This window comes from Pristiophorus japonicus, chromosome 23 (genome assembly GCF_044704955.1).
Source record: "Pristiophorus japonicus isolate sPriJap1 chromosome 23, sPriJap1.hap1, whole genome shotgun sequence".
Taxonomy (NCBI): domain Eukaryota; kingdom Metazoa; phylum Chordata; class Chondrichthyes; family Pristiophoridae; genus Pristiophorus; species Pristiophorus japonicus.
In genome coordinates this window covers 3,622,805-3,645,920 of record NC_091999.1, presented here as the reverse complement: position 1 = coordinate 3,645,920, position 23,116 = coordinate 3,622,805, and the positions used below count along the sequence as shown (strand labels likewise).

Here is a 23,116-nt window from a genome sequence, read left to right as displayed (position 1 = left end):
CGCCCGTCTCCGCCCCCTGCCTCAGCTCATCCGCTGTGGAAACCCTCATCCGTGCCTTTATTACCTCTAGACTTGACTATCCCAACGCACTCCTGGCTGACCTCCCACACTCTACCCTACGTAAGCTAGAGGTGATCCAAAACTCGGCTGCCCCGTGTCCTAACTCGCACCGAGTCCCGCTCACCCATCACCCCCTGTGCTCGCTGCCCCGTGTCCTAACTCGCACCCAGTCCCGCTCACCCATCACCCCCTGTGCTCGCTGCCCCGTGTCCTAACTCGCACCGAGTCCCGCTCACCCATCACCCCCTGTGCTCGCTGCCCCGTGTCCTAACTCGCACCGAGTCCCGCTCACCCATCACCCCCTGTGCTCACTGCCCCGTGTGCTAACTCGCACCGAGTCCCGCTCACCCATCACCCCCTGTGCTCACTGCCCCGTGTCCTAACTCACACCCAGTCTCGCTCACCCATCACCCCCTGTGCTCGCTGCCCCGTGTCCTAACTCACACCCAGTCTCGCTCACCCATCACCCCCTATGCTCACTGCTCCGTGTCCTAACTCACACCCAGTCTCGCTCACCCATCACCCCCTGTGCTCGCTGACCTACATTGGCTCCCGGTTAAACAACGCCTCGATTTCAAAAATTCACATCCTTGTTTACAAATCCCTCCATGGCCCTCGGCCCCTCCCTATCTCTGTAATCTCCTCCAGTCCCACAACCCCCCGAGATCTCTGCGCTCCTCTAATTCTGCCCCCCTGACCATCCCTGATTATAATCGCTCCACCATCGGTGGCTGTGCCTTCTGTTGCCTGGGCCCCAAGCTCTGGACCTCCCTCCCTGAACCTCTCCCCCTCTCCACCTCTCTCTCCTCCTTCAAGGTGCTCCTTAAAACCCACCTCTGTGACCAAAGCTTTTGCTCACCTGTCCCTCATTTCTACTTACGCGGCGTCAAATTTTTAAAAGCTCACACTACTCCAGTGAAGCAGCTTGGGATGAGAAAGGCGCTATATAAATATATGTCACTGTTGCTGCAATAATGACCAGTTCATCTGGGTTATGGCCGTTGGCCCCAGGGACACCAGGGGCGCTCGAACCCACGGCCTCGCGGCTCCCGAAGGCGAGAGCGAGGCCGACTGACGCAGGGCTGACAGCGCATCGGCATCCGGAACAATCCGCGCAGGTCAAAGGGTCGTGCGCAAATGCAGTGGGGGGGAGGGGGAGGGAGAACGGAATATATTGCGGCATCAACATCGCACTGACCTTAAAGAAGGCCGTTCGTGAGCCCATTAGTAGTCAGGACGGTCGCTCGGCCCAAGTGAACAGGCCTGGCAGTGAATCAGCGCAAAGCTAGGCCCGTTGTCTGCATGGAGCCAAGCGAAGGAAAGGCGGGGGGAGGCTCATAAACCATCAGATAGCAAAGGCCGACTTAAAGGTCCGGGGAACCATAAATCCTTGGCCCTCAATGGTTGGCAAACACACAGAGAGCTGACAGACGGACTGCAATAGAGAGCGCAGAGAATGGGCCTGTCAGTGTTGCATAAAAGCAATTCAACTACCAAACCAGCCTGTTTCCAGGGCAATGGGATTAACCCTTTCCCCCACAGCCCATGGTACAGTCTCCCCTATCACGGACTATAGCCACCCATTTAATCCCCTCCCACACAGCCCTGGTTGGTCTGTACCTCAATTTCATTCCCCCCCTTAGCATCAAGGCCTAGATACCCTTCTGCAACAAAAATCTATTGATCGGAGTATCAGAGTCTGGAAAACTCCAACTGCCGCCTCGCACACACCCTTCTGGGGTGGGGAGAGGGGCAGGAGAAATCGTTCTACTATCCTTTGTGTGGGAGGGAAGGAATGAGAGAGTGAGAGAGAAGAAGAGGGAGAGAGAGAGAGAAAGACAAAGGAGGGAACAGAGTTAGGGAGCGTGCGAGTGGACAGAGGGGCGAGGGGGGGGAGGGGGGGGAACAGAGAAAGAATAGGAGTTGGAGCGGAATATCGAGGGAGGAGGGGGACGAAGGAGTGGGTGAGGGAAAGAAAAGATGGGAGGGAGGGAGTGAGAGAGAGGGACAGTGGAGGGAGGGCAGGGGGAGGGGGAGAGGCAGAGGGGGAAGTGGAGGGAGAGCCATAGGAAGGAGGGGGAGAGAGGGAGCGAGGGAATGAGAAAGAGAGGGAGAGAGAGAGATAAAGGAGGGAGGGGAGGGGAAGGAGGGGGAACGAGGGAGCGAGGGAGAGGGAGAGATAAAGGCGGGAGGGGAGGGACAGAGGAAGTGGAGAGAAAGACAGATAGGGAGGGGAGACAGAAAGAGAGGAGAGAGGATAGAGGGGGAGCAAGAGAGAGGCAGGAAGGAACGAGAACGAGGGCAGGGAGGCAGGAGAGAGAGACTAAGGACCAAAGGCGATCAGCTTGAAAAAAAAGATTCGCATTTATATAGCGCCTTTTATGACCTCAGGGCGTACAAAAGCGCTTTACGGGCAATGAAGCACTTATTTTTTTGAAGTGCAGTCACTAGGAAACGCGGCAGCTAATTTGTACACAGAATGTCGTTTCTGTAAAATTTTTGCTTAAATGTCAAGGAATCAAACAACAATGGTCTCTTGTTCTGGTTCCCGCAGGTCACCAGCAGGAACTACAAGTATGTGAAACGGGAGATTGCCACGTCTGGGTTCTGACAACGTTTTCAAACCCTCGCTTAACAACAACGACTTGTATTTATATAGCGCCTTTAACGTAGTGAAATGTCCCAGGGTGCTTCACAGGAGTATAATGAGACAAAAAAATCTGTCACCAAGCCACATAAGGAGAAATTAGGGCAGGAGACCAAAAGCTTGGCCAAAGAGGTGGGTTTTAAGGAGCGTCTTGAAGGAGGAGAGAGAGGTAGAGAGGTGGAGAGGTTTAGGGAGGGAGTTCCAGAGGTTGGGGCCCAGGCAACAGAAGGCACGGCCACCGATGGTGGAGCGATTATAATCAGGGATGGTCAGGGGGGCAGAATTAGAGGAGCGCAGACATCTCGGGGGGTTGTGGGGCTGGAGGAGATTACAGAGATAGGGAGGGGGCGAGGGCCATGGAGGGATTTGTAAACAAGGCTGAGAATTTTGAAATCGAGGCGTTGCTTAACCGGAAGCCAATGTAGGTCAGCGAGCACAGGGGGTGATGGGTGAGCGGGACTCGGTGCAAGTTAGGACACGGGGGCAGCGAGCACAGGGGGTGATGGGTGAGCGGGACTTGGTGCGAGTTAGGACACGGGGCAGTGAGCACAGGGGGGTGATGGGTGAGCGGGACTGGGTGTGAGTTAGGACACGGGGCAGTGAGCACAGGGGGGTGATGGGTGAGCGGGACTGGGTGTGAGTTAGGACACGGGGCAGTGAGCACAGGGGGGTGATGGGTGAGCGGGACTGGGTGCGAGTTAGGACACGGGGCAGTGAGCACAGGGTGGTGATGGGTGAGAGGGACTGGGTGCGAGTTAGGACACGGGGCAGCGAGCACAGGGGGCGATGGGTGAGCGGGACTCGGTGCGAGTTAGGACACGGGGCAGTGAGCACAGGGGGGTGATGGGTGAGCGGGACTGGGTGCGAGTTAGGAGACGGGGCAGTGAGCACAGGGGGGTGATGGGTGAGCGGGACTGGGTGCGAGTTAGGACACAGGGGCAGCGAGCACAGGGGGTGATGGGTGAGCGGGACTTGGTGCGAGTTAGGACACAGGGGCAGCGAGCACAGGGGGTGATGGGTGAGCGGGACTGGGTGTGAGTTAGGACACGGGGCAGTGAGCACAGGGGATGATGGGTGAGCGGGACACGGGGGCAGCGAGCACAGGGGGGTGATGGGTGAGCGGGACTCGGTGCGAGTTAGGACACGGGGGCAGCGAGCACAGAGGGTGATGGGTGAGCGGGACTTGGTGCGAGTTAGGACACGGGGGCAGCGAGCACAGGGGGGTGATGGGTGAGCGGGACTCGGTGCGAGTTAGGACACGGGGCAGCGATAACAGGGGGTGATGGGTGAGTGGGACTCGGTGCGAGTTAGGACACGGGGGCACCGAGCACAGGGGGTGATGGGTGAGTGGGACTTGGTGCGAGTTAGGACACGGGGCAGCGAGCACAGGGGGTGATGGGTGAGCGGGACTCGGTGCGAGTTAGGACACGGGGCAGCGAGCACAGGGGGTGATGGGTGAGCGGGACTCGGTGCGAGTTAGGACACGGGGCAGCGAGCACAGGGGGCGATGGGTGAGCGGGACTCGGTGCGAGTTAGGACACGGGGCAGTGAGCACAGGGGGGTGATGGGTGAGCGGGACTGGGTGCGAGTTAGGACACGGGGCAGTGAGCACAGGGGGGTGATGGGTGAGCGGGACTGGGTGCGAGTTAGGACACAGGGGCAGCGAGCACAGGGGGTGATGGGTGAGCGGGACTTGGTGCGAGTTAGGACACAGGGGCAGCGAGCACAGGGGGTGATGGGTGAGCGGGACTGGGTGTGAGTTAGGACACGGGGCAGTGAGCACAGGGGATGATGGGTGAGCGGGACTCGGTGCGAGTTAGGACACGGGGGCAGCGAGCACAGGGGGGTGATGGGTGAGCGGGACTCGGTGCGAGTTAGGACACGGGGGCAGCGAGCACAGAGGGTGATGGGTGAGCGGGACTGGGTGCGAGTTAGGACACGGGGCAGCGAGCACAGGGGGTGATGGGTGAGTGGGACTTGGTGCGAGTTAGGACACGGGGCAGTGAGCACAGAGGGTGATGGGTGAGCGGGACTGGGTGCGAGTTAGGACACGGGGCAGCGAGCACAGGGGGTGATGGGTGAGCGGGACTGGGTGCGAGTTAGGACACGGGGCAGCGAGCACAGGGGGTGATGGGTGAGCTGGACTTGGTGCGAGTTAGGACACGGGGCAGCGAGCACAGGGGGTGATGGGTGAGCGGGACTTGGTGCGAGTTAGGACACAGGGGCAGCGAGCACACGGGGTGATGGGTGAGCGGGACTGGGTGTGAGTTAGGACACGGGGCAGTGAGCACAGGGGGTGATGGGTGAGCGGGACTCGGTGCGAGTTAGGACACGGGGCAGCGAGCACAGGGGGTGATGGGTGAGTGGGACTCGGTGCGAGTTAGGACACGGGGGCACCGAGCACAGGGGGTGATAGGTGAGCGGGACTTGGTGCGAGTTAAGACACGGGGCAGCGAGCACAGCGGGGTGATGGGTGAGCGGGACTGGGTGCGAGTTAGGACACGGGGCAGTGAGCACAGGGGGTGATGGGTGAGCGGGACTTGGTGCGAGTTAGGACACGGGGCAGCGAGCACAGGGGGTGATGGGTGAGCGGGACTTGGTGCGAGTTAGGACACAGGGGCAGCGAGCACAGGGGGTGATGGGTGAGCGGGACTGGGTGTGAGTTAGGACACGGGTCAGTGAGCACAGGGGGTGATGGGTGAGCGGGACTTGGTGCGAGTTAGGACACGGGGCAGCGAGCACAGGGGGATGATGGGTGAGCGGGACTGGGTGCGAGTTAGGACACGGGGGCAGCGAGCACAGGGGGTGATGGGTGAGTGGGACTTGGTGCGAGTTAGGACACGGGGCAGCGAGCACAGGGGGGTGATGGGTGAGCGGGACTGGGTGCGAGTTAGGACACGGGGCAGCGAGCACAGGGGGTGATGGGTGAATGGGACTTGGTGCGAGTTAGGACACGGGGGCGGCGAGCACAGGGGGTGATGGGTGAGCGGGACTCGGTGCGAGTTAGGACACGGGGGCGGTCGAGTTTTGGATCACCTCTAGTTTCGGTCGGGTTTGAACGTGCCTGAATGTCCCTGGCCATCAATTATCAGACCTCGATTGACCATGGCAGGGGCTTTTGTGTTTCACCGTGCACAGATAAAACCACCCACTCTCGTTGTGGAAGGCAAGGCTAACCCTCCGCTCATTTATTTCCTTCTTAAAATCCTCTTCCGCTGTCCCGTTCCACCTCGCCTCAAACACCAACCGCAAGGAGCTTGTGCATTTTGTTCAGCATCAAGCTCCCCAAGCTAGCTCGTTGAGGGCTTTATTTCTTAGAAGATGCCATCCCCCTCCCCTTTAAAAGTGTCACGTGGCACACCCTTTTATTTAAACGGGGAGCGATTACAAAGTGCTGCGGTACAGAGGGACCTGGGGGGGGGTCCTAGTACATGAAACACAAAAACGGTTAGCATGCAGGTACAGCAAGTGATCAGAGTGGTGAGAATGTGCCACTTGCTACCACAGGGAGACTGGGCAAACACATAGGGGAGAAGGGAATAAAGGGTTATGCTGATAGAAGTTTCTCCTCATCTCAGTCCTAAATGGCCGAGCCCTTATCCTGAGACTGTGAGACCCCTGGTTCTAGACTCCCCAGCCCGGGGGGGAAACACCCTCCCTGTACCTACCCTGTCAAGCCCTGTAAGAATGTTTCAATGAGATCATCTCATTCTTCTAAGCTCTAGAGAATATCGGCCCAGTCTGCTCAATCTCTCCTCATATAGAAACATAGAACATAGGTGCAGGAGTCGGCCATTCGGCCCTTCGAGCCTGCACCACCATTCAATAAGATCATGGCTGATCATTCCCTCAGTACCCCTTTCCTGCTTTCTCTCCATACCCCTTGATCCCTTTAGCCGTAAGGGCCATATCTAACTCCCTCTTGAATATATCCAATGAACTGGCATCAACAACTCTCTGCGGTAGAGAATTCCACAGGTTAATAACTCTCTGAGTGAAGAAGTTTCTCCTCATCTCAGTCCTAAATGGCTTAACCCGAATGCTTAGACTAATATCCCCTGGTTCTGGACTTCCCCAACATCGGGAACATTCTTCCTGCATCTAACCTGTCCCGTCCCATCAGAATCTTGTGTGTTTCTATGAGATCCCCTCTCATCCTTCTAAACTCCAGTGAGTACAGGCCCAGTTGATCCAGTCTCTCCTCAATCCTGCCATCCCGGGGAATCAGTCTGGTGAACCTTCGCTGCACTCCCTCAATTGCAAGAACGTCCTTCCTCAGATTAGGAGAGCAAAATATTCCAGGTGAGGCCTCACCAAGGCCCTGTACAACTGCAGTAAGACCTCCCTGCTCCTATACTCAAATCCCCCAGCCATGAAGGCCAACATACCATTTGCTTTCTTCACCGCCTGCTGTACCTGCATGCCAACCTTCAATGACTGATGTACCATGACACCCAGGTCTCGCTGCACCTCCCCTTTTCCTAATCTGCCGCCATTCAGATAAATATTCTGCCTTCCTGTTTTTGCCACCAAAGTGGATAACCTCACATTTATCCACATTATACTGCATCTGCCATGCATTTGCCCGCTCACCTAACCTGACCTAGAGGCACTGGAGAGGGTGCAGAGAAGGATGATACCAGAAATGCGAGGGTATACCTATCAGGACAGAATGAACAAGCTGGGACTCTTTGCTCTTGATAAAAAGGTGAGGGGTGACCTAATAGAGGTCTTTCAAATGATGAAAGGTTTTGATAGAGTGGAGACAGAGAGAATGTTTCCACTTGTGGGGAAGACCATAACTAGAGGCCATCGATATAAGATAGTCACCCAGAAATCCAAGAGGGAATTCAGGAGAAACCTCTTTACCCAGACAGTGGTGAGAATGTGGAACTCGCTGCCACAGGGAGGGGTTGGGCGAACAGTATCGATGCATTTAAGGGGAGGCTGGACCAGCGTATGGGGGAGAAGGGAATAGAGGGTTATGCCGATAGATTTAGATGAGGAAAGACGGGAGGAGGCTCGAGTGGAGCGTAAACGCCGGCATGGACTGGGCAACGGCCTGTTTCTGTGCTGTACATCCCGTGTAATCCGATGTAATTCTCACCAGTCTTTGGCCAAAGAGGTTTCTTCTGAATTCCCGATTGGATTTCTGGGTGACTATCTTATATCGATGGCCTCTAGTTAAGCTCTTCCCCACAAGTGGAAACATTCTCTCTCTATCCGCTCTATCAAAACCTTACATCATTTTAAAGATCTCGATTAGGTCTATTGGGGGGAGAGAAGCCATTGTGAGGAGCACACAAAGAATCTGCAAAGAGCTATAGACAGGTTAAGTGAACGGGTAAAAATTTGGCAGATGGAGTATAATGTGGGAAAGTGTGAGGTTAACTCCTTTGATGGGTAGAATAAAAAAGCAAATTATTATTTAAATGGGGAGAGATTGCAAAGTGCTGCAGTACAGAGGGACCTGGGGGTTCCTTGTGCATGAAACACAAAAAGTTAGTATGCAGGTACAGCAAGTGATCAGGAAGGCCAATGGAATGTTGCCTTTATTGCAAGGGGGGATGGAGTATAAAAGCAGGGAAGTCCTGCTACAACTGTACAGGGTATTGGTGAGGCCACACCTGGAGTACTGCGTACAGTTTTGGTCTCCGTATTTAAGGAAGGATAGACTTGCTTTGGAGGCTGTTCAGAGAAGGTTCACTGGGTTGATTCCGGGGATGAGGGGGGTTGTCTTATGAAGAAAGGTTGAGCAGGTTGGGCCTCTACTCATTGGCGTTCAGAAGAATAAGAGGTGATCTTATTGAAACGTATAAGATAATGAGGGGGCTCGTCAAGGTAGATGCAGAGAGGATGTTTCCCCTCATGGGGGAAACTAAAACTAGGGGGCATAGTCTCAGAATAAGGGGCCGCCCATTTAAAACTGAGATGAGGAGGAATTTCTTCTCTCAGAGGGTTATAAATCTGTGGAATTCTCTGCCCCAGAGAGCTGTGGAGGCTGGGTCATTGAATGTATTTAAGGTGGAGATAGACAGATTTTTGAGCGATAAGGGAGTGAAGGGTTATGGGGAGCGGGCGGGGAAGTGGAGCTGAGTCCATGATCGGATCAGCCACGATCGTATTGAATGGCGGAGCAGGCTCGAGGGGCCGAATGGCCGACTCCTGCTCCTTATGTCCTGATAAAAAGAGTTCCAGATCTCCACGCGGTGGAGAAAGTGGCTTCCTGACCTGGGCCTGGCTGGACGTTTAGGATTGCGCGGAGGAGGTAAACTCACCTGGCCCTGGTCCAGCAGAATAGCCGCAGCAATGGCAGCTTCCTGTAAAAACAAGCAGAGCACAGAGAGAAGGTGGTCAGTTCCAGTCCGGTGACCCCGCGACCTCCCAGACCCCGACCTGCCGATCTCCGCCACACTCACCGCTCGCTCCCCCCCCCCCGCCCCCCTCCCCCGGCAGGAAACACGCAGCGTCAAACAGGACAGAGCTACCAGCGATCTTGGGAACAAGGGAAGGCCATTCAGACCCTCAAGCCATTCAATGAGATCACAGTCGAGCTGTAACTGAACTCCCTGTACTCGCCTTGATTCCGAGAAAGCAAATGGTGTGTAAAGAACATAAGAAATAGGAGCAGGAGTAGGCCATTCGGCCCCTCGAGCCTGCTCTGCCATTCAATAAGATCATGGCTGGTCCGATCATGGACTCAGCTCCACTTCCCCGCCCGCTCCCCATAACCCTTCACTCCCTTATCGCTCAAACATCTGTCTATCTCCACCTTAAATATATTCAATGACCCAGCCTCCACAGCTCTCTGGGGCAGAGAATTCCACAGATTTACAACCCTCTGAGAGAAGAAATTTCTCCTCTTCTCAGTTTTAAATGGGCGGCCCCTTATTCTAAGACCATGCCCCCTAGTTCTAGTCTCCCCCATCAGTGGGAACATCCTCTCTGCATCCACCTTGTCAAGCCCCCTCATAATCTGATACGTTTCGATAAGATCACCTCTGCAATGAGTAGAGGCCCAACCTTCTCAACCTTTCCTCATAAGTCAACCCCCTCATAAAAACATAGAAAATAGGTGCAGGAGCATTCAATATGATCATGGCTGATCATGCAACTTCAGTACCCCATTCCTGCTTTCTCTCCATACCCCTTGATCCCTTTAGCAGCAAGGGCCTCATCCCCGGAATCAACCGAGTGAACCTTCTCTGAACTGCCTCCAAAGCAAGTATATCCTTCCTTAAATATGGAGAGCAAAACTGCACGCAGTACTCCAGGTGTGGGCTCACCAATACCCTGTATAACTATAGCAAGACTTCCCTGCTTTTATACTCCATCCCCTTAGAAGGGCCTTTATTACAAGGGGATTTGATCTAAGAGTAAAGACGTCTTACTGCGATTATATCGGGCCCTGGTGAGACCACACCTGGAGTATTGTGCACAGTTTGGGTCTCCTTACCTAAGGAAGGATATACTTGCCAGAGAGGGAGTGCAGCGAAGGTTCACCAGACTGATTCCTGGGATGGGGGGATTGTCCTATGAGGAGAGATTGAGCAGACTGGGACGATATTCTCTAGAGTTTAGAAGAATGAGAGGTGATCTCATTGAAACATACAACGTTCTCACAGGGCTTGACAGGGTAGATGCAGGGAGGGTGTTTCCCCCCGGGCTGGGGAGTCTAGAACCAGGGGTCACACAGTCTCAGGATAAGGGGTCGGCCATTTAGGACTGAGATGAGGAGAAACGTCTTCACTCAGAGGGGGGTGAATCTTTGGAATTCTCTGCCCCAGAGGGCTGTGGAGGCTCAGTCTTTGAGTATATTCAAGGCCGAGATCGATAGATTTTTGGATATTGAGGGAATCGAGGGATATGGGAACAGTGCAGGAAAGTGGAGTTGAGGTCGAAGGTCAGCCGTGATCTTATTGGATGGCGGAGCAGGCTCGAGGGGCCGAATGGCCGACTCCTGCTCCTAATTGTTATGTTCTTATGTTCGAACAACTTGCATTTATATCGGGCCTTTAAATGAAGTAAACAAATACCAAGGTTCTTCATGGGGGCATATAATCAAATAAACAGGTGAGCAAAAGCTTGGTCAAAGAGATCGGTTTTAAGGAGTGTCTTGAAGGAGGAAAGAGAGGTCGAGAGGCGGAGAGGTTTAGGGAGGGAGTTCCAGAGCTTGGGGCCCAGGCAACAGAAGGCACGGACATCGATGGTGGAGCGATTATAATCAGGGATGCTCAGGGGGGCAGAATTAGAGGAGCGCAGACATCTCGGGGGGTTGTGGGGCTGGAGGAGATTACAGAGATAGGGAGAGGGCGAGGGCCATGGAGGGATTTGTAAACAAGGATGAGAATTTTGAAATCGAGGCATTGCTTAACCGGAAGCCAATGTAGGTCAGCGAGCACAGGGGGTGATGGGTGAGCGGGACTTGGTGTGAGTTAGGACACGGGGCAGTGAGCACAGGGGGTGATGGGTGAGCGGAACTGGGTGCGAGTTAGGACACGGGGGCAGTGAGCACAGGGGGTGATGGGTGAGCGGGACTCGGTGCGAGTTAGGACACGGGTCAGTGAGCACAGGGGGTGATGGGTGAGCGGGACTTGGTGCGAGTTAGGACACGGGGCAGTGAGCACAGCGGGTGATGGGTGAGCGGGACTTGGTGCGAGTTAGGACACGGGGCAGCGAGCACAGGGGGTGATGGGTGAGCGGGACTCGGTGTGAGTTAGGACACGGGGCAGCGAGCACAGGGGGTGATGGGTGAGCGGGACTCGGTGCGAGTTAGGACACGGGGGCAGGGAGCACAGTGGGTGATGGGTGAGTGGGGCTCGGTGCGAGTTAGGACACGGGGCAGTGAGCACAGGGGGTGATGGGTGAGCGGGACTGGGTGCGAGTTAGGACACAGGGCAGTGAGCACAGGGGGTGATGGGTGAGCGGGACTGGGTGCGAGTTAGGACACGGGGCAGCCGAGTTTTGGATCACCTCTGGTTTACGTCGGGTAGAATGTGGGAGGCCAGCCAGGAGTGCGTTGGAATAGTCAAGTCTGGAGGCAACAAAGGCATGGGTGAGGGCTTCAGCAGCGGATGAGCTGAGGCAGGGCCAGAGACGGGCGATGTTACGGAGGTGCAAATAGACGGTATTGGTGATGGAGAGGAAATAGGGTCGGAAGGTCAGCTCAGGGTCAAATACCCTCATAGCACAAATAAATGATTAATATCAGTTTTGAAATTTTCCAATGACCCCTCTCAATGACAGCCTCAACAGCATTCTGGGAGAAGAGAGTTCGAGATTCCAACTAGCCGTTGTGGGGTCCCCAATGTGCAAATGTGGGAATAGTTGTTTGCATCAAACTGCTGGGAATAACATTAACCCTTTCACCAGCCTGTCCCTATCGGAGGGGATTAACCCTCTCACCCACCTCTCCCCCAGTTACAGTCAGAAAACCGGGGCAGTCTGTCCCTATCGGAGGGGATTAACCCTCTCACCCACCTCTCCCCCAGTTACAGACACCGGGGCAGTCTGTTCCTATCGGAGGGGGTTAACCCTCTCACCCACCTCTCCCCCAGTTACAGTCAGACACTGGGGCAGTCTGTCCCTATCGGAGGGGATTAACCCCCTCACCCACCTCTCCCCCCAGTTACAGTCAGACACTGGGGCAGCCTGTTCCGATCGGAGGGGATTAACCCTCTCACCCACCTCTCCCCCCAGTTACAGTCAGACACTGGGGCAGCCTGTTCCTATCGGAGGGGATTAACCCTCTCACCCACCTCTCCCCCAGTTACAGACACTGGGGCAACCTGTCCCTATCGGAGGGGATTAACCCTCTCACCCACCTCTCCCCAGTTACAGACACCGGGGCAGTCTGTCCCTATCGGAGGGGATTAACCCTCTCACCCACCTCTCCCCCAGTTACAGTCAGACATTGGGGCAGCCTGTCCCTATCGGAGGGGATTAACCTTCTCACCCACCTCTCCCCCCAGTTACAGTCAGACACTGGGGCAGTCTGTCCCTATCGGAGGGGATTAACCCTCTCATCCACCTCTCCCCCAGTTACAGACACTGGGGCAACCTGTCCCTATCGGAGGGGATTAACCCTCTCACCCACCTCTCCCCAGTTACAGACACTGGGGCAGTCTGTCCCTATCGGAGGGGATTAACCCTCTCACCCACCTCTCCCCCAGTTACAGTCAGACATTGGGGCAGCCTGTCCCTATCAGAGGGGATTAACCCTCTCACCCACCTCTCCCCCCAGTTACAGTCAGACACTGGGGCAGTCTGTCCCTATCGGAGGGGATTAACCCTCTCACCCACCTCTCCCCCCAGTTACAGTCAGACATTGGGGCAGTCTGTCCCTATCGGAGGGGATTAACCCTCTCACCCACCTCTCCCCCAGTTACAGACACTGGGGCAGCCTGTCCCTATCGGAGGGGATTAACCCTCTCACCCACCTCTCCCCCCAGTTACAGACACCGAGGCAGCCTATCCCTATCGGAGGGGATTAACCCTCTCACGAGTCACTGTGTTGTATTCCTTGCTGTCCCACAGTCGCAGGGTATTGAAATCCACCAGCGGGAGGCAGCACCCCTCCACCCGGGCTGCCACGGCCCCAGGCTGCCCCTTGGGTGGTAACCGAGCAGGTTCCGGCCTACCCTCAGGCCTTTGGCCCCCAGCTCGCCCTCTGCCTGTCTCCGCAGTGCGACTATCACATCAGCCCACCCCGATTAGGACAAAGCAGTTCAGGAGGGCCCCCCGTCACTGATGCTGATAATGTGCTAGCATTAGCAAAAGTCTTTCACCACCTCAGGGCATCCCAACGCGCTTTCACAGCTAACCAGACACTTTATTGTGACATGTGGTCACTGCCCTAATCCTATTTCTCATCTCCATGTTGCGCCCCATGGCGATATCATCCGAAAACACAGCCTCGGTTTCCACATGTACGCTGACGACACCCAGCTCTACCTCACCCCGCTTCTCTCCACCCCTCCACGGTCCCTAAATTGTCAGACTGCCTGTCCCACATCCAGTTCTGGATGAGCAGAAATCTTCTCCAATTGAATATCGGGAAGACCGAAGCCATTGTTTTCGGTCCCCTGCCACAAACTCCGTTCCCTGGACACTGACTCCATCCCTCGCCCCAACTCCTGTCTGAGGCTGAACCAGACTGTTCGCAACTCAGGTGTCGTATTTGACCCCGAAATGAGCTTCCCACCACATAACCACAGTATAACTAAAACCGCCTGTTTCCACCTCCGTAACATCGCCCGTCTCCACCCCTGCCTGGGCCCCAAGCTCTGGAACTCCCTCCCTAAACCTCTCCGCCTCTCGACCTCTCTCTCCTCCTTCAAGATGCTCCTTAAAACCTGTCTCTGTGACCAAGCTTTTGGTCACCTGCCCTCATTTCTCCTCAGTCTCAATGTTTTATCTCATGCCTGTGTTACCTCCGGACTTGACAACCCCACGCACTCCTGGCTGGCCTCCCACATTCTACCCGACGTAAACTAGAGGTGATCCAAAACTCGGCTGCCCCGTGTCCTAACTCGCACCCAGTCCCACTCACCCATCGCCTCCTGTGCTCGCTGCCCCGTGTCCTAACTCGCACCGAGTCCCGCTCACCCATCACCCGCTGTGCTCGCTGCCCCATGTCCTAACTCGCACCCAGTCCCGCTCACCCATCACCCCCTGTGCTCGCTGCCCCATGTCCTAACTCGCACCCAGTCCCGCTCACCTATCACCCCCTGTGCTCACTGCCCCGTGTCCTAACTCGCACCGAGTCCCGCTCACCTATCACCCCCTGTGCTCACTGCCCCGTGTCCTAACTCGCACCGAGTCCCGCTCACCTATCACCCCCTGTGCTCACTGCCCCCGTGTCCTAACTCGCACCCAGTCCCGCTCACCCATCACCCCCTGTGCTCACTGCCCCGTGTCCTAACTCGCACCGAGTCCCGCTCACCCATCACCCCCTGTGCTCGCCGCCCCGTGTCCTAACGCGCACCGAGTCCCGCTCACCCATCACCCCCTGTGCTCGCTGCCCCGTGTCCTAACTCGCACCGAGTCCCGCTCACCCATCACCCCCTGTGCTCGCTGCCCCGTGTCCTAACTCGCACCGAGTCCCGCTCACCCATCACCCCCCTGTGCTCACTGCCCCGTTTCCTAACTCGCACCCAGTCCCGCTCACCCATCGCCCCCTGTGCTCGCTGACCTGCACTGGCTCCCGGTTAAGCAACGCCTCAATTTCAAAATTCTCAGCCTTGTTTACAAATCCCTCCATGGCCCTCGCCCTCTCCCTATCTCTGTAATCTCCTCCAGCCCCACAAACCCCCGAGATGTCTGCGCTCCTCTAATTCTGCCCTCCTGACCATCCCTGATTATAATCGCTCCACCATCGGTGGCCGTGCCTTCTGTTGCCTGGGCCCCAAGCTCTGGAACTCCCTCCCTAAACCTCTCCGCCTCTCTACCTCTCTCTCCTCCTTCAAGACACTCCTTAAAACCCACCTCTGTGACCAAAGCTTTGGGTCACCTGCCCTAATTTCCCCTTACGTGGCTCAGTGTTAAATTTTTATCTCAGAATACTCCTGTGGAATGCCTTGGGACGTTTCACTTCGGTAAAGGTGCTATATAAATACAAGTTGTTGTTGTAGTAATGTAGACAATGCGTCAGCCAATTTGCACACAGTAAGATCCCACAAAGGGCAGTGTGATAAATGACCTGATCGTCTATTTTTGTCTCGGTGATGTTGGTTGAGGGATAAATATTGGCCCCCGGGAGATCGGGGACAGAACTCCCCTCTGATCTTCTGCGTAATAGTGGCCGTGGGATCTTTTACGTCCACCTGAGAGAGCAGACAGGGCCTCGGTTTAACGTAGGAGCAGTTTCTTCTCTCAGGGGGTTGTGAATCTGTGGAATTCTTGGCCCCAGAGGGCTGTGGAGGCTGAGTCTCTGAATATACTCAAGGCTGAGATAGAGAGAATTTTGCAGTCTGGGGGAATCGAGGGATATGGAGATCGGGCGGGAAAGTGGAGTTGGGTCGAAGATCAGCCATGATCTTATTGAATGGCGGAGCAGGCTCGAGGGGCCGAATGGCCGACTCCTGCTCCTAATTCTTATGTTCTTATGTTTCGTTCGAAAGACGGCCCCTCCGACAGGGCGCCGCTCCCTCAGTACTGTCTCTCCGACAGTGCGGCGCTCCCTCAGTACTGCTCCTCCGACAGTGCGGCGCTCCCTCAGTACTGTCTCTCCGACAGTGCGGCGCTCCCTCAGTACTGTCTCTCCGACAGTGTGGCTCTCCCTCAGTACTGCCCCTCCGACAGTGCGGCGCTCCCTCAGTACTGTCTCTCCGACAGTGCGTCGCTCCCTCAGTACTGTCCCTCCGACAGTGCGGCGCTCCCTCAGTACTGCCCCTCCGACAGTGCGGCACTCCCTCAGTACTACCCCTCCGACAGTGCGGCGCTCCCTCAGTACTGCCCCTCCGACATTGCGGCGCTCCCTCAGTACTGCCCCTCCGACATTGCGGCGCTCCCTCAGTACCGCCCCTCCGACAGTGCGGCGCTCCATCAGTACTGCCCCTCCGACAGTGCGGCGCTCCCTCAGTACTGCCTCTCCGACAGTGCGGCGCTCCCTCAGTACCGCCTCTCCGACAGTGCGGCAATGGGAAGAACAGGTCCAGAGCTGCGGAGATTTCCTGCCTGTAATGTATGCACCTGTGAATATGTTCGCAGGGTTTTAGAGATGTTGAGGCACCCTGTGCGGAGGGGAGCGGGTAGGTCCGAGGGCCTCCTCGTAGGACTGCTCCTGGGCCTGGCCAAGGGGGCCATCAGCCGGTCCAGGCAGCGGGCGGTGAAGGGGGTTGTTCAGCCCCGACTGCCTGCCTCTCTTCCGCGGTTACATCCGGGCCAGGGTGTCCCTGGAGATGGAGCACGCGGTGTCCACCGGTACGCTCGCGGCCTTCCACGAGAGGTGGGCGCCGGAGGGACTGGAGTGCATCATCACCCCCGGCAACCAAATTTTAACTTGACCGTTTTATGGATCACAAAGTTTTACTTGTTAATTGTTGGGTTCTCGCGCCCCTTTAATTCGAGGGCACTCGACTTTGTCGTTTAATTCAAATAGTTGTACAGCTGTTGAGTCGGGAGTGGCTCAGCCAATCACGTGATGTTGAATACCGCTGCCCATTGGTATCAGTTGAACATAAGAACATAAGAATTAGGAACAGGAGTAGGCCATCTAGCCCCTCGAGCCTGCTCCACCATTCAACGAGATCATGGCTGATCTGGCCGTGGACTCAGCTCCACTTACCCGCCCGCTCCCCTTAACCCTTAATTCCCTTATTGGTTAAAAATCTATCTATCTGTGACTTGAATACATTCAATGAGCTAGCCTCAACTGCTTCCTTGGGCAGAGAATTCCACAGATTCACAACCCTCTGGGTGAAGAAATTCCTTCTCAACTCGGTTTTAAATTGGCTCCCCCGTATTTTGAGGCTGTGCCCCCTAGTTCTAGTCTCCCCGACCAGTGGAAACAACCTCTCCGCCTCGATCTTGTCTATTTTAAATGTTTCTATAAGATCACCCCTCATCCTTCTGAACTCCAACGAGTAAAGACCCTGTCTGTTCAATCTATCATCATAAGGTAACCCCCTCATCTCCGGAATCAGCCGAGTGAATCGTCTCTGTACCCCCTCCAAAGCCAGTATATCCTTCCTTAAGTAAGGTGACCAAAACTGCACGCAGTACTCCAGGTGCGGCCTCACCAATACCCTGTACAGTTGCAGCAGGACCTCCCTGCTTTTGTACTCCATCCCTCTCGCAATGAAGGCCAACATTCCATTCGCCTTCCTGATTACCTGCTGCACCTGCAAACTAACTTTTTGGGATTCATGCACAAGGACCCCCAGGTCCCTCTGCACCGCAGCATGTTGTAATTTCTCCCCATTCAAATAATATTCCCTTTTACTGTTTTTTTTCCCCAAGGTGGATGACCTCACATTTTCCGACATTGTATTCCATCTGCCAAACCTTAGCCCAATCGCTTAACCGATCTAAATCTCTTTGCAGCCTCTACACAACCCGCTTTCCCACTAATCTTTGAGTCATCTGCAAATTTTGTTACACTACACTCTGTCCCCTCTTCCAGGTCATCTATGCATATTGTAAACAGTTGTGGTCCCAGCACCGATCCCTGTGGCACACCACTAACCACCGATTTCCAACCCAAAAAGGACCTCTTTATCCCGACTCTCTGCTTTCTGTTAGCCAGCCAATTCTCGATCCATGCTAATACATTTCCACTGACTCCGCGTACGTTTATCTTGGCAGAGAATTGAGAGAACCATTCTCTCCCTCACACATGACGGCTCCTCAAACCGCTCCCAAGGATATCATGTACAGCATTACTGTTGACTGGTGCTGTCAGTGGGCCGTTATAGAGTTGTCTTTTGGTTTATTGAGGTGTATTGGCGACAATACACCTCAGTGAAATCTCACACGTCTGCGTGCTGCTTTTAATTGGTCACCTGTAATTGCTTCAACCACTGATGTCACCAGTGAATACAGCTCTAAGTCCTCTCTCTCGAGACACAACCCAATTTTGAACAAAATCTATAATTGCACTGCTCTGTGCTTTTCACTGTTAGAAACATAGAAAATAGGTGCAGGAGTAGGCCATTCGGCCCTTCGAGCCTGCACCACCATTCAATATGATCATGGCTGATCATTCCCTCAGTACCCCTTTCCCGCTTTCTCTCCATACTCCTTGATCCCCTTAGCCGGAAGGGCCACATCTAACTCCCTCTTGAATATATCCAATGAACTGGCCTCAACAACTCTCTGCGGTAGAGAATTCCACAGGTTAACAACTCTCTGAGTGAAGAAGTTTCTCCTCATCTCGGTCCTAAATGGCTTACCCCTTATCCTTAGACTGTGACCCCTGGTTCTGGACTTCCCCAACATCGGGAACATTCTTCCTGCATCTTACCGTCAGAATTTTGTATGTTTCTATGAGATCCCCTCTCATCCTTCTAAACTCCAGTGAATACAAGCCCAGTCGATCCAGTCTCTCCTCATATGTCAGTCCTGCCATCTCGGGAATCAGTCTGGTGAACCTTCGCTGCACTCCCTCAATAGCAAGAACGTCCTTCCTCAGATTAGACGACCAAAACTGAACACAATATTCCAGGTGAGGCCTCACCAAGGCCCTGTACAACTGCAGTAAGACCTCCCTGCTCCTATACTCAAATCCTCTCGCTATGAAGGCCAACATACCATTTGCCTTCTTCACCGCCTGCTGTACCTGCATGCCAACTTTCAATGACTGATGTACCATGACACCCAGGTCTCGTTGCACCTCCCCTTTTCCTAATCTGCCACCATTCAGATAATCGTCTGCCTTCGAGTTTTTGCCCCCAAAAACACATTTTATTTGAAGTCCTGGTGACAACATCAGCAACAGACCCCATGGAAGCTATCTAGATAGGTTGGATTTCAGTAGGCTTTGATTGTTTATGCTATGACGTATGAAAGTGAGCAGGACATAGTCGACGTATTTACTGAGGCGTATGAAAGCATGGGCCTTACGCTAAACATCTGTCAGACAAAGGTCCTCACCGCACAGCACTGCCCCCCAGTCATCAAGATCCACGGCGCGGCCCTGGACAACGTGGACCATTGCCCATACCCCGGGAGCCTCCTATCAACAAGGTCAGACATTGACGACGAGATCCAACACCGCCTCCAGTGCGCCAGTGCAGCCTTCGGTCGCCTGAGGAAAAGAGTGTTCGAAGACCAGGCCCTCAAATCCACCACCAAGCTCATGGTCTACAGGACTGTAGTGATACCCGCCCTCCTGTATGGCTCAGAGACGTGGACCATGTACAGTAGACACCTCAAGTCGCTGGAGAAATACCACCAACGCTGTCTCCGCAAGATCCTACAAACCCCCCGGGAGGACAGACGCACCAACGTTAGCGTCCTCGACCAGGCCCAACATCCCCAGCATCGAAGCACTGACCACACACTCGACCAGCTCCGCTGGGCAGGGCCACATTGTCCGCATGGCCCCGACACGAGACTCCCCAAAGCGAGCGCTCTACTCGGAACTCCTTCTCGGCAAGCGAGCCCCAGGTGGGCAGAGGAAACGTTACAAGGGACCACCCTCAAAGCCTCCCCTGATAAAGTGCAACATCCCCACCGACACCTGGGAGTCCCTGGGCCCAAAGACCAGTCCGCCCTAAGTGGAGGAAGTGCATCCGGGAGGGCGCTGAGCACCTCGAGTCTCGTTGCCGAGAGCGTGCAGAAAGCAAGCGCAGGCAACGGAAGGAGCATGCGGCAAACCAGTCCCACCCTCCCCTTCCCTCAACCACTGTCTGTCCCACCTGTGACAGGGACTGTGGCTCCCGTATTGGACTGTTCAGCCACCTAAGGACTCATTTTTACAGTGGAAGCAAGTCTTCCTCGTTTCCGAGGGACTGCCAATGATGATGATGAAAGTGAGCATGTAACCCCAGTCATGTACTCCGCCTGTATTTGCGTTTGAAGTTACAACAAGAAGCAAAGTGGTTTGGCTGCAAAGAGACAGATCGACTCTTGTATCATTTGTCTTGGCTGCAAGCCCTTGGTTGGTCTTGCTTGTTGTATGTGTATTGTAGCGACCGACAAGGACCATCGGCAGGTCGGGGCCTTGAAAGGAGCATACCACTTCAGGGTACAGCGCGTGTTGGAGAGGGCCACCGGATTGGACGTCACCAAGGCCCAGGTCGGTGATTGGAGCGTGGGCCCAGCCCACACTGTGCGATATGTGTGTGTGCACTGGGTCCGTGCAGCCGAGCTGGTCTCCAGTCGTCCTGGTTAACCCTTGCCACTGGACCAAGGCCTAGCTCTGTCAAGCCCGTGTGGTGTCTGGTGTGCAACGGCCACCCCACGTTAAACAAATCCACCCACAGGCATCTTCCACCCTTCAACATGTTGTTCGGGATCTGGAATATCAGGTCCTTCATTGGAACACCGAGGAACTCATCCCTTTTTGGCGTGGAAGCAAGTCATCCTCGATTTGAGGGACCGCCTGAGAAGAAGATGTTGACAAGGCTCAATAAAACCCCAGCCAGTTGGGTTCGGGGGATCCACGATGGGGCAGGTGGATGTGAGCCCGGTGGATGAACCGGTAAAGTGTTGTGTGATTGCTAAACCCTTCGCTAATAAACCAACTAGTTCTTCATGGCAACGGGTTGCTATGAAGACTTCAGCAAAGAAGCCACGAAGCAAAGACATTGCAACGGCCAATCAGAAGCCAAAGGCTGGGGCGGCCGGGCGTTTGACAGTGGCCTGAAAATCCCGGCCTCCCCAGGTACGAAGTGTGTACGGAGCGTGTACAGAGTGTGTACGGAGTGTGTAAGGAGTGCGTACGGAGTGCGTACAGAGTGCGTACGGAGAGCGTACGGAGAGCGTACGGAGAGCGTGTACGGAGAGCGTGTACGGAGAGTGTGTACAGAGTGTGTACACAGACGTGGGAAGGCATCGCAAAAGCCGGTTTTCAGCGTACAAGGTTTTTCCCGATCTGTCAGCTGGAGCCTGACAGACCGTGGCCAGGTCGGGAGCCAGGACATTCGCACGGACAAGGTTGCGGTATTTACCCAGATCGTGGCCCGGCAAATGTCCTGAAAATTCTAGCGCCTGATAGCAGCAGGGACATAGCCCACCGTTACAGGCGTAAGGGTTTTAAAACACACAAAAATACAATTCAATTCAGTTTAAAAAACACATATTATTTTTAAAAACCCTGCCATTTATTTTTAGCCATTCAATTAAAACTCGGGAAAACATTTTTTCTCTAAGACAGTTATTAACTTTAATTTCAATTCATTTTAATTATGTGAGGTGTGTTTCTTATTTTTTTATTAGTGCGTTTGGGGTTTTTGTTTCTCATTAACAGCAATGAGAACGCGTAGATACGGAGTTCCCTGTTGCTATTAATTGAGAATGGCTGAGCAGTCATACGTGACTGCATCGTCTGCGCGGGAGCTATGTTCCCGATGTTGGGGAAGTCCAGAACCAGGGGTCACAGTCTGAGGATAAGGGGTAAGCCATTTAGGACCGAGATGAGGAGAAACTTCTTCACCCAGAGAGTGGTGAACCTGTGGAATTCTCTACCACAGAAAGTAGTTGAGGCCAATTCACTAAATATATTCAAAAAGGAGTTAGATGAAGTCCTTACTACTCGGGGGGATCAAGGGTTATGGCGAGAAAGCAGGAATGGGGTACTGAAGTTGCATGTTCAGCCATGAACTCATTGAATGGCGGTGCAGGCTCGAAGGGCCGAATGGCCTACTCCTGCACCTGTTTTCTATGTTTCTATGGAACCTGGAGGGCGGGAAGGCGCTCCGCTGCGCGGGAAGAGAAGGTCCTCCCCACTGGAATCCCACGTTCCTCCGGGACCGCCGGGTAATGGCGTAGAAATGTTTCAGGTCGAGGAGGGGGGGGGCGCCATCTGCCCGCGGGAAGCCTCCGAACGCAATTTCGGCGCCGTTGGAGGCGACTTCGGGAGCGGCAGGCAGGCAGGCGGGTAAGGGGGCGGGGGATCAGTTTTATTTGCAGGGACCGACGCAGAAGGGCGCCGGGGTTGCGACGGGGTCATTCGGGCAGCGACGGGAGACGAGGTGGGGAAAGGGCCGCGCGCGCGCGGTGGGGGCCACGCGGCGAGAGAGCGGGCCGAGGGGGGCGGTCTCGCTCACGGGAACAGAAGGCGGCCCCCATTCAGCCCCTCGAGCCCTGCCCCGCCATTTCCATGAGATCGCAGGCCCTTCGACGGGCCCCCTTTTCCTGCCCGTGCAATCATGCAAAGAAAAAGACTGGTGGTTCTATGGCCCCTTCCACGGCCAACGGCGGGCTTTCACAGCCAGTGAAGTTTTTAAGAATTCGCTCACGGTTTTTTGTGGGCCTCATCGGCAAAGCCGGTATTTATTGCCCATCCCTAATCGCCCTGGAGACGGTGCTGGTGAGCCGCCATCTTGAATATACCCGAGTGAGTGTCTCACTGGACCATTGCACAGGGCAATTGAGATTCAGCCACATTGCTGTGGGTCTGATGTCATACGTCGGCCAGACCAGGTAAGGGCAGCAGATTTCCTTCCCTAAAGGGACATTAGTGAACCCGACAGGGTTTTTTTTTACAACAATCCGAAGGCTTCATGGTCAGTAAGCATTCCATTCCAGATGTATTGAATCGAATTTAAGTTCGCCAGATGCCGTGGTGGGATTTGAACCCATATCTCCAGATCATTACTCCAGGCTCCACTGGATTACTAGCCCACTGACATAACCACCCCTCTACCGTACCCACCGACTACCCTACCTAAAATGGAGGTGATCCAATACTCGGCTGCCCCGTGTCCTAACTCGCACCCAGTCCCGCTCACCCATCACCCCCTG

At 54.8% G+C, this 23,116-nt stretch overlaps 1 long non-coding RNA gene across 1 annotated transcript in view; it reads right to left on the bottom strand.

Annotated features, from left to right (window-relative positions):
• Positions 1-8,981: 8,981 nt before the first annotated feature.
• The window catches only part of LOC139235278 (uncharacterized), a 33,876-nt gene continuing 19,741 nt past the window's right edge, over positions 8,982-23,116 (bottom strand). The window contains exon 3 of the long non-coding RNA XR_011588446.1: positions 8,982-9,027. This is a non-coding gene — a long non-coding RNA (uncharacterized lncRNA). The remainder of the gene's footprint in view (positions 9,028-23,116) is intronic.